This window comes from Pogona vitticeps, chromosome 2 (genome assembly GCF_051106095.1).
Source record: "Pogona vitticeps strain Pit_001003342236 chromosome 2, PviZW2.1, whole genome shotgun sequence".
Lineage (NCBI taxonomy): Eukaryota > Metazoa > Chordata > Lepidosauria > Squamata > Agamidae > Pogona > Pogona vitticeps.
In genome coordinates, this window is record NC_135784.1 from 189,866,509 (window position 1) to 189,878,645 (window position 12,137).

Here is a 12,137-nt window from a genome sequence, read left to right on the forward strand (position 1 = left end):
ATCTAGAATCAGAGGGAGGGCTTTCAGGCCAGAAAATCTTAAATCAAGAGGCATGAATTTAATAAATGTGGAATGCTGCCAAACCTGGCCGAATGTTTGCCAAATTATAATTGGGTAGGGTCAGACCTTCACACGTCATGACCTTGTCCATCAGTTTTGGCGGGCTGCATTTAAATAAATTATAAAGAAATTAAAGAAATAAAGCATCAATTGGTTGAACTTGGTTTACTCGAACTATTTCTGGGAACTAAATCCACCTTATACAATAAAAATCTGATAACATCTGTCTGTCAGCATCATTAGCTGCTAATTGGAAAATGGATAGACAAATTACATTGATGCAGGTTTTTTTTAAACGGTGGAGTACTGATCTAATGGACAAGTTGACTGAACAAGTCAGAAGAGCAAAAGGGGGACATGCTTCTATTGATTTATTCAAGGCACCGTCCTCCTTTATAGATCCCTGCCTCAGCTCTTGCAAACCTTTGGAAATATTTACTTTATTCATGTTATTTTTGCCTGTGAAGATGGCATTGTTGGTATAGTGGACAGAGTGACAGACTAGGACTCACAAGACATGGGTTTGAATCCCAACTCAGCTATGTAAGCTCACTGGAGGTGTGGAACTGGTAAAACAAATCCTTAAATATCTCAGTTACCTTGAAAGCCATATTAGAGTTGCTATAAGTCAGTTCTAATTGATGGCACATAACAACAACAATAAAATAAGTTCTATAATGCACATAATAAAGTCTTCAAGAGGAAGAAGGAGACCTATGCTCTTTAAATAAAGAGGATTGCTCTAATGGGAATCTTCAGCACATTCAGAGAGTCATAAATTGCACTGATATGTTTATAAGTGTTTAAAAATTTGCACTTTTACTAGGGAAAAAACACACAAATGAGAGTATGCAGCAGATTGCCAAAGTTGTAATTGGTATTAGTGCAACTATTTGTGCTATGGATTGGAGAAACCAACACCCCTTCAAAAGAGAAAAAGATGAATAAACAGTAAACATTTCAGATGTGCAGTAAAACATGGTTGTGCAAGATAGGTATTCCATGGAATCTGGTCCAAGGATCTGTTTTGACCCATGTTCACTGCTAAGGATAAGAATTGCCATTTCAGGTAATGCTTATTTCTTCATTTCATAAATACTGAATAAGGACAGAACAAGAGGAATTGCTCCTTGTTCAATAGTTGGCGATTGTAGATGCTTGCTGTATCAGCTGAAGCAATCACATTATCTGAAGCAATGTGAATGTATTCCTAGTCAAAAACATGGAAACCCTGATGACAGAGGAAAATAGCATATTGACTTGTGTGCAGTATACTGAATGGAAAGTAATGTGAATCTGACTGTTCCATGTCTGGAGCAATTCCTGGATCATTTGTCAAGGTAGTCACCCTTAGAGAAAGTGATTTAGAGTTTAATTAAAGAGCAACATTTCTAACTACTAGGTCTTTATTCCCAGGGGCAGGCACTGTTTTAGGGTGTGACTACACAGGGAAATGCAAATTAACTCACATTCTTTTGCTGTGAAATTGCCCTGGGGGCATTCAGTTCTCTTCAATATAAGTGGCCACAGAGACAGAGGAGGGGGAAAAATCCTAACTGCTGTTCCATTTGGAGCACCTGTAAGTGGCACAGTTCAAAGGAACTGCTTTAAGAAGGCTTTCTGTTTTCAGTTACTATTTCTTCATCTTGTCTTGCTGACTTGATAGTTCAATAAGCTGTAAGAAAAAGCCTGCCTTGGAGAAGCTGTAAAAAAAGTATCTTGGGAGAGAGGCTTTGGAGAGGGATGAGTGCTGGTATTGCTTTTGTGTGTGTGCATATGGTTCTCTCTCATGAGGCAGAAAATCAAGAGGGAGATGGTTTGCCAAAGCATCACTTTGTTTTGTGTGTGTGTGTGCTGGTTGGTCTTTCCTTTCTGCACTGGAGAAAGTATAGCTATTCAACTTTTAGAAAGTCGAAGGGTCCCTTTTGAGAGGATAAACTATGAGTTGATTTTTTTTTCTGTGCCAAAGTGATCCAGGACTAAACTATTCTATCAATGCAATGACTCAGTGCTAAACTCAATTATTAAAAAGATTCTGGGACACCCAGTGGACAGATCTCAGGGACAGGTATTCCTGCAGGCCCTCAATATTATGCCCTAACTGCCTATGTCAGCACATTACCACCCACAGACACCCTCCCCATCATTTTGCAGGATGAAACAACTGCTCACAGGGGGAAAATATCCTTTTGAATCATTCCAGCTTGAAAAAAGTAGAAGCCCTGATCCAAATTGGTCAAACCTGAGTGCTCACTGGAAGGACAGATCCTGAAGTTGAGGCTCCAGTACTTTGGCCATCTCATGAGAAGAGAAGACTCCTTGGAAAAGACCTTGATGTTGGGAAAGTGTGACGGCAAGAGGAAAAGGGAACGACAGAGGATGAGATGGTTGGACAGTGTCTGCGAAGCAACCAACATGAATTTGACCAAACTCTGGGAGGTAGTGGAAGATAGGAGGGCCTGGCGTGCTCTGGTCCATGGGATCACGAAGAGTCGGACATAACTAAACGACTAAACGACGATTAGTAAAAAAGAAAAAAGAAATTAAAAAAATCAGATTCATCCATTTTGTACCTGCAGCAAATCATATGTGTAGTTTCAGTCTCAGCCTCAACCTCAGATCCCAGTGTAGTTTTGTACAATGCACCTTAATTTAGGACTGAGGTGTGCATGCATTTGCTGTTCTCAGGCAGCCCAGCACTTACTGGAAGGCCCCATTTCCTTCCCCTACTTTGAAGATGCCACGCTGTAGTTCTTACCTTTGATAATACAGTATACTCCACCCTAGGAGAATACTGTAGGGGCAAAAATAGTACTGAGGATGTATTCCTTCTTGGGGGTGGCCAAGAAAAGTCTGCCAAGAAGAAAGGACTGATGTGGACATTCTCCTCTCATCATCATCAGTAGAAAGCTCCATTACTGTGTCTACTCTGAAGTGGACAAAGAAGAAAAAATTATTCCAAGGGGTAGTATGAGAGTTTTTAATATGATGGCTCCAAAGACATATTTACCAAACAAATCCTCTGTACCGTGGTGAAACTATGCATGCCATGCAGCTTGCATCATTATTTACCATTCAACTAGAACCAAAAGGAGCAGCACTATGGAAGCAGAAGCTTCAACCTCAGCTGCAGACCTGACTGGCACAACCTAAACTGGGTTAAGGAATGTGAGTTTCCCCACAACCTCCCTCCTCACAACTTCCACAGGACTATTCTATTGCATTTGGGCATACATAGATAAAACGTGACTGTCCCATCCCTTTGTAGAAGCCCAGTTCAAGGTGGGCAGTACCTTCGTTCGTTCCCCAGAAAGCAAGAAACACAATTAGCTTTTGTGGTCTTCCAGAATTCTTTGTTGACTAAAGATGTTATAAAAATTGGGTGGGAGTGAGGTAAATCTTTCAAATATTGGACCAGGTATTCTGCCTATGGCTTACAAAGCCAGTGTCAAGAACAGAAGAGGGAGTTTAGATTCCACATCAGGCAGAGATGGCAAAAGTTATTCATTTTGCCGTTCTTCCCTCACTGTAAACAGAAGCCTCTCTCTCTCCCCCTCCTGTCCCCCACCATAAACTCCTGCTTTGCAGCAGAAATGTATGAAGTTATGGTCAACTCATTTTCATTCCTCAGTGTCTCTCTAGCTAAGGTCAGAAGTGGTCAGTGGACTAATTCTGTGTCTAGAAGACACTGCTTCCTCAGATTCGAGAATATCTGATTGTAAAAGCAGAATAATTCTCCTAGTTACTCATCCTGCATTTCCCCAGCTTTGTTTTAGCTGTGTGAGTCTGCAATCTAGTTTCTTAAGATGTTTGACTAGATAGTCAAATTATCCTGGACTGGGCTAGGCTGGACTAAATAGGATCGCTGTTTAGTACAGTATTCCATTTAGAAAAATACCTTCTATTTGCATACAAGCACGGAGGGGGGGTTCAGGACAACAAATTCCATTACACTTCAAAGTGATCCTATTTAGTCCATTTCACCATCTCCTCCTTTATTTCCCCACATCCCCTCCTATCACTCTTTTCACAGGGAGCAGAAAGCTGGATTTAAAAAAATTCTTGGTAACTGGCATATTGTTGAATTGGCTTGCCATCCAAGGGACATAGCTTTGTATTATTTTGTGTGTGTGTGTGTGTGTGTGTGTGTGTGCGCGCGCGCGCGTGTGCGTGTGTGTGTGTGTGAGAGTGAGTGAGTGAGTGAGTGAGTGAGTGAGTGAGTGAGTGAGTGAGTGAGTGAGTGAGTGAGAGAGAGAAAGACCCCCCTGCATCTTTGCATGGAACAGAGGCAAGCTGTTTTTTTAAAAAAATCTTGCTGAATTGATGGAGAAACCAAAGCATCATCATTGCTGCTTTGCTTTGATACCAGAGTAGTGATCCTATTCACCCTAAAAAACAAAACAAAACAAACAAAAAACCTCCTTCCAGTGATCGGAAAATGTGTAGATAGCCATGGAAATGGGCCGCGCTGCTTCACATTTACCTATGTGGTTTCATTTACCTGTGTGCTGATACTTAGATCAAAACAGACCATCCCAACAAGGTGCACAATAAATTGCAGTGTCGCTGCCTCCTCAGTTCATCAGCACAGAGGAAAATAATACTGTGTCAGAAAGCATGCATAAATAAGCACCTCACCCTCTGCATTCATTTTTGTGGTTTATTTAAAAAAGAAAAGATTCCCATTTGTGCCCAGAAAAAATAACTACATTTTGCAGAGACCAGTGGGAGAAAAAGACAGGTAAATATTCCATCCTCTCCTATATTCTTGGGCAGACCGTTCCACTTCAATGCAATTGCATGTTTTTTCCTAGTGGAGAGATGGTTGCAACATAGAATTTCTATTGGAGTGACTACACAGGCATTTGTCCCCCTATTTGGACAACTATAGGACGTACTGGTTCGTTCCCTTTGCCGTCCAGTAGGTGTTGTAAGTCCCAGAACAAAACCAACCCGTCTCCAGAGCATTCCTATATGGATCTTCTGGCTCCCTGTCAGGGGCTACCCTTTCTTAGGTGTGGGTAGGATTGTTTTATTTTGGTTTGGTTTTTTCAGCAGGTGCAATTGCCGGGACTGAACTAAAGCTTGTGGCTTGAGATTTCCTTTCAGCGTTCAATTTGGTTAAGTGGCTTAAGTTCAGCCACACCGTGACACTGGGAAATTAAAACTGGGAAATTAAAAACTTCCTCTGCTCTTCCATTTAGGAGTGGAGAAGGAAGTAAATTTTTTAAAAAGCCTATTAGGGCAGTGGTGATGCACTTTATCTTTTAGGAAAAAAATTTAAAATTGAAAACTTCCTCCCACAAAGAGGAGAAGGACAGGAGGGAGGGACGGAGAGAGGGAGATAATTTTTTTGTTTTGCTTTGTCTTCTTGGTTTTCTTAAGGGGGGAGTTAGGCCAAATAGGGTACCTTCAGATGTGTATTCCATGTGTATATGCCATGTGAATTCAAGGATTACATGAAATGGTATGCTGGACCTCCACCCAACCTTAAGCGGTGCTGCTTAGCCTGATCCAGCCTACTCCAATTGAGCTGTCTAGTCTATGTCAGCACTAGAGAGGAATACAAACATATGAAAGAGAAAAATTGGATCATGGGGTATTGGGGGAACGTCACCAACTGATTTACAAGTGATCATTCAAATGCAGACGCGTGCTTCCTTTGTGGGTCTGATTGCACATTCATGCATCATAAAGTGGGTAACGCTGCAGAGTTTAAAGCACCATAAGAGCAGAGAATGTGATTTCCTTTGAACAGCTGTTTTTAGCCTAACTCTTTCTCCACTGTCTCACACAACTCTCCGCTAGTCCTCCCCACACCTCTTTCATCTGATCCCTTTCCCCATGCAAATACATTAGCTCTTTACACTTCTCAAGAACTCCTATTTCTACTTCTCATTTTAACACCAGTTACTCCTACACAAATTGCATATGACACCAGTCTACTGAACTGCTGGATAGCTCAGTGGTTCAGGCATCTGACTGTAGAGTTACGTAGTACAGTAGTTGGGAGTTCAACCCCCCACTGTGCCTCCTTGACTGGGGATGGATTCGGTGACCCAGAAGGTCACTTCCAGTTCTGCAGTTCCAAGATAAAGATGATGGTTACATAGCTCTCAGTTCTCTAGATCAGCGGTTCCCAACCTTTTTGGAACCGTGGACTGGTTGGGGGGGGGCGGGCTCCTTGTGCAAGGGGGCATGGCACCCCGTGCTTGCCGGGGGGTTGTCACGCTTGTGGGGGGCGTGTCACACTTGGGGGGGCATGTCACACTGCATTCCCCTGCAAGCGCGACACAGCCTTCACGAGTGTGACACCCCCCTACGAGCGTGACATGCCCGTCATGCGTTCATGTGGAGGGTGGAGATCTGTCTCTGCCGCCCAGCCCTGGGAAGCCCACGAACTGGCACGGGGCCGTGGACTGGAGGTTCGGGGGGGGGGCCCTGCTCTAGACTACTCATTTTTTAATTAGTTTTCACATTCACCATCCCTGCTATTGGCCATTCCCTGTTAGCTCCCAGCTACAATCAGCCTTTTTATTTGTTGTTTCCTGTTTATCATAAATTCTTATGGGTTTTCCTGGTAGAGAATACTCGGAAGTAGTTCACCCTTCCCTTCTTCTGAAGGTACGTTAGGACTGGGCAGCTTGCCCAAGGCCACACAGGCTGGCTCTACTCGTAAGGAGGCACCGTGGGGAATTGAACTCCCGACCTCTGACTCCACAGCCAGATACCTAAACCACTGAGCAATCCAGCCAGCGACAAATGTCTGTGATCTGGAAAAGAATTATACTAATACAAAATAGAACAAATAGCATTTGCGATAGTCATTTCAGACTACTGTGTAAACAACCAATCACCCTTGTTTTAATAAATTCTAGTGGTGAGTTTGAAATGCAGTGTTTTGTCCTATGGTACTTGGAGAGAACAAATGCCTTTCGCTGGCCATTCTGCAGCCTTAATTGTAATGCCTTCTGGCCTTGTCTTTGACCCCCTGCAGCTTTTTCCCCACAAGTTTTAAATAATCGACTGTTATGTTCCTGTTTACAATGGCTTCCTGACTAGGTCATGACAACAAACTTCTAAAATAGCTCCTTTTGCCTCATCTAAGATATTAATGGAGATGGTCCAACATTTACTCCTTATTTGGGTTATCTGTTGTTGTTGTTTTGTTTTTTTACTTCAGCTGCCTTCTTGCCATTTTCAAGTGCTCTGGATACATGCATAGTTTAAAGGCTATGTAACTGTTCTGGAATTCTGCAAGTCATCACGGAGGCTATATTCAGAGATTATACGATCCAAATACTTCCAAGAAACAGAGCAACAGACGAACTGTCTCTGACAGCCATAGTGGGCGATACTGTCATTGCTTTTCCTCTAAGCTGGGGGTGGTCAAATGTTTTGCCCCAAAGGCTGCATGCGATGCCTGCAGGTGGGAGCACACAGACCTCCCAACGTCCTTAGGAAGAGTCAGAATAGTAGTAGTAGTCAAGGGAGGCGGTAGCCAGCCCTCTCTTCCTCCTCTCCTCCAACAGTCTCATACAGATCGTTCCTTCCTTGCTGTTTTTTTCTCTTAAGTCTAAAGTTGAGCCTCCTTTTCTGCTCTGCGAGCCACAGAGAATCAGCACCAATCCTTTTATAGTCATAACCCTAGTGCGTTCAAGGCAGCTCCCTCCTTCTGCTGGTGGCCTGAGTGGGAGTTTTAGATAGATTGTTACGCATTACTGCTTTGGCTGTGTATTGTTTTTTGTTTACCATTTGTCAGAGTGGTATTTGTTGTTCCTTTTTAATATTTCTATACTTAGTGTTTTTAGCTTTAAGTATTGTCTTTTAATGATGTAAGGTGCCTTTTTATACTCATTGTTTTTAGCTTTAAACATTGCCTTTCAATTACGCTGCCTTGGGTCCTTTTTAAGGAGAAAGATGGTTTAAAATATTTTAAATAATCAATATTTTAATCAATCAATCAATCAATCAATTTCATTCCAAACTATATCCATTGTGTCTGCAGGACAACACTGTGGGCCTGTCCAGACAGGGGGATTTGGAGATCTCGTCTGTTCTCACTACAGATGTTTATCCTGCAGATGTTTATTCTTATTATGTGAGAAGGGTCCACATAGGTCTTTGGATCGCCAGGTTAGTCGGTTTACTCATCAATAAGATTGATCCGGTTTACTTGTGTGTACGTTTACACGGTTTACTCACAAGTAAGGAGGCACCCATGGGGGTGAAGTTTGGGAAGATGGGTGGCAATTAACCTTCCCTTTCCCACCTGTCACCTGAGCTGGGGGCCCTGCTGAGGGTGTGAGGCCTTGTGGGGGCGGAGTCCGTGGAGTTGGCTAGCCTCCTTCCCTAACTTTTCTCACAGCCGTTATTCAGCCAGCCGCAGTGGCTTTCCTTTGTTGTTGTTAGGCAAAGGAAGGGGCATATTGAAAGAGCAATGCAACCACCAAACATGGTATTAGGATTGTGCTGCATCAGTGAGGAAAATACAGTAGGACCCCCTTATCCACAGGATCAGTATCCACTGATTTACTTATCCACAATGTGAAAATATTAAAAATATTAAAATAAAAAAAAATCCAAAGAAACTATTTTCATGCAAACCGGCCACTAGAGGGAGCCACAGACCATGCTTTGAATACTTGCTAGTGAAGCAGTAACCAGTTCTGGTAATGCATGTGAAAACATTTTTTCTGTTTCCCCCCCCTTTCACCATATATTATCTATACCTATACCTATACCTATATCTATATCTATCTCGTGTTAGCTATTATTTTCTGTATCCACTGGGGGCTAGGAAGCAATCCCCAGTGAATATGGGGTTCCTACTGTACTGGGAAAAAAGAGACAAAAATAGAGGAGGTGATTTATCCATCCTCCTTTTTAATGTCACAACCCACCTATTATATCACAGGGTTGTCACCGATAACATTATCCACAGCTCCATTTGTGTGCTAAGTATCCCTCCACATAGGCTACACAGCAGGAAAATTAGGACCATGTTGAATCATGCAAAAACAAACAAACAAAAAAACCCACAAAACAAAACAAAAACAGAAACCCCTACTGCAGTGCCAGAAAGGTGTATAATAGCTCTTAAAGTAGCAGGATGGTTCGTTCTACATAGAAACACATGGGGACATTGCAATTTGGTTTCCACTAAATACCCTGTTTCCCTGAAAATAAGACCTAACCTGAAAATAAGCCTTAGTATGGTATGATTTTTCAGGATGCTTGTAATATGGGCCCTACCCCAGAAATAAGCCCCAGTGAAGTGAAACCTTGCCCTCCACCAGGGACTCATTGTGCAGCAACCGGGATTGACTCCATTTCATTCATGCAGGCCAGTGGGATCCATCCTTCCCCCGCCCCCTCCCGCCACCTCAACAAGCAAGTGCATTCCCAAAACGAGACAGAAACTATCTGGTCCTGCAGCAGAAGGGGTTTGAGGCCAGTTCATGTTGGGGCCCTTAACGCCAACATCAGCACTGCCGCCACTCTCTGGAGGGAGTCACAAGAAATTCAGGCTGGAATTCAGGGTTTGGAGAGTTATGACAATGTTCCAGAAGAAGAGGACGTGACTGTATTTGAATAAATGTAGATGGTTGTACATGAAAAAAAAAAATCCCCTGAAAATAAGCCCTAATGTGTTTTTTGGAGGAAAAATAATATAAGACCCAGTCTTATTTTCAGGGAAACGGGGCAGTACCAACAGTGATTCAAATAGTGGTCTATATACCTTTTTGGATAGGCCAACAGGTTGTTAAATTGTTAAGTGTTGATTTATCAAATCCCAAATGAGAGCTGGACTATAAAGAAGGCTGACTGCCGAAAAACTGATGCTTTTGAATAGTGGTGCTGGAGGAGACTCTTGAGAGTCCCCTGGATTGCAAGGAGAACAAACCTATCAATTTTGAAGAAAATCAACCCTGAGTGCTCACTGGAAGGACAGATCCTGAAGCTGAGGCTCCAAGACATTGGCCATCTCATGAGAAGAGAAGATTCCCTGGAAAAGACCCTGATGCTGGGAAACTGTGAGGGCAAGAGGAGAAGAAGATGACAGAGGATGAGATAATTGGACAGTATCATCGAAGCTACCAACATGAATTTGACCAAACTCCGGGAGGCAGAGAAAGACAGGAGGGCCTGGCGTGCTCTGGTCCATGGAGTCACGAAGAATCAGACACGACTTAACAACTAAACAACAAAATCAAATCCCACTCGCTCAGTCAGGCCAGTGCATTTGGGAAAAATAGTTGGATATAGGCCCCTATTTTTATAGTTAAGAAATAGATTGATGAATTGGGAAACTATAGTTAAAGGAAATTAGAGAAATTATTATTATTTTCTTCTTAAGTGACTTTGTCATAATTAGAGACATGAGCACAGACTTAGACCTCCAATCCAGATCGGAGTATGGCAGTGGCATTGAGGTTATAACAAATGCACAATCAAATCAATTAGCCATAATGAAGGAAAAATACAGTAGCTTCCCCTTCCCTTCTTCAGGGAGTACCCTGGAAATGTGTGGCTTGCCCAAGGCCACACAGGCTGGCTGTATTTGCAAGAAGCATTAGAGAAGAATTAGACTCCCAATCTCTGGCTCCATAGCCAGATACCTAAACCACTGAGCTATCCAGCTAGTTTTAATTCAGATAAGGCCCCAAAATATTGATGGACTGATTGTTTCGAGGCAAAATCTGCATGCATCTGGACACTGCTGGGTATCTAAAGTCATTTTCTGGGTTATTTCAAGGTATTGGCTTTAGTGTTTTAAACAGCCCAGAGAACTTTCTTATGATGCTTTCAGTAATAAAGGTTAATTGGACACCCTCCTTTAAGGAGAGAGAGAAATCCCACTTTCATAGAATCATAGAAAAGTGAAGTTGGGTGGGGCCTACAAGGCCATCAAGTCCAACCTCCTGCTCAATGCAGGAATACAGTCAAGGCATATCTGCCAGATGATTAAGTTTTTCTTGAATGTCTCCAGTGTTGGAGCACTCACCAACTCCTGAGGTAATTGGTTCCACTGTTGTACTGCTCTAACAGTTAGGACGTTTTTCCTGATATTCAATCAAAATCTGGCTTTCTTTAACTTGAGTCCATTGTTGCATGTTCTGCACTCTAGGATGATCGAGAACAGATCTTGCCCCTCCTCTGTATGACAGCCTTTCAAATATTTGAAAAGTGCTATCTTATCACCCCTCAGTTTTCTTTTCTCAAGGCTAAACATGCCCTGTTCTTTCAGCCTTTCCTCATAAGGCCTGGTTTCCAGCCCCCTGATCATCCTTGTCGCTCTCCTCTGAACTTGTTCCAATTTGTTAGCATCCTTCTTGAAGTGTGGTGTCCAGAACTGGGCACAAAACTCAAGGTGAGGCATAACCAGTGCCGAATTGAGGGGGACTAGCACCTTGTGGGATTTGGAAACTGTACTTCTATTAATGCAGCCTAAAATAGCATTTGCCTTTTTTTGTAGCCACATCACACTGTTGGCTCATATTTACCTTGTGATCTATGACGATTCCAAGACCCTTCTCACTCGTAGTTTTGCTGCGTCAGGTTTCCCCCATCTTGTAACTGTGCAATTGGTTTCTTTTTCTGAGTTGCAGTACTTTGCGCTCATCCCTGTTGAATTTCATTCTGTTGCTTTCAGCCCAGTGCTCCATCAACTGGAAAGAGCCCATTTTCAGAAGCCTGCTTGTGGATATGGTGTCCTATGTTGCTCCCAAACACTGCAGTATGTGCCCTGTAGAATGGTAATTGTTCCTTGTCCAGTCATGAAAGGGTTAAAATACATGCTCTTCCTCTCCCCTCTGGCCCAAATTGTTGTTTTTATAGGTTTTAACGTATTTCCATGGTTTGATTAGTTTAAAAAATAATATTATTATAATTTTACTTTTATCTACACTGGCTTGGTGAGTTGCCTAAAGGAATGAAAGAAATCTGTGCTAAATAAAGAAAATTTATTTATTTATTTATTTATTTATTTATTTATTTATTTATTTATTTATTTATTTATTTATTTATTACTTTTACACTGCCCATTTGGCTGCCACAGCCAGCAGCAGGGCTCT

General features: G+C 42.3%; 1 protein-coding gene across 3 annotated transcripts in view; it reads left to right on the forward strand.

Moving 5' to 3' along the window:
- Nucleotides 1-12,137, forward strand: part of FBXO40 (F-box protein 40) — a 30,684-nt gene that overhangs the window by 3,916 nt on the left and 14,631 nt on the right. The window contains exon 2 of one of the 3 annotated variants that reach the window (XM_020789473.3): nucleotides 8,069-8,196. The exons of the other annotated variants lie outside the window; for them this stretch is intronic. The gene's annotated coding sequence lies outside the window, so the exon portion shown is untranslated. The remainder of the gene's footprint in view (nucleotides 1-8,068; nucleotides 8,197-12,137) is intronic. 3 annotated transcript variants of the gene reach the window in all.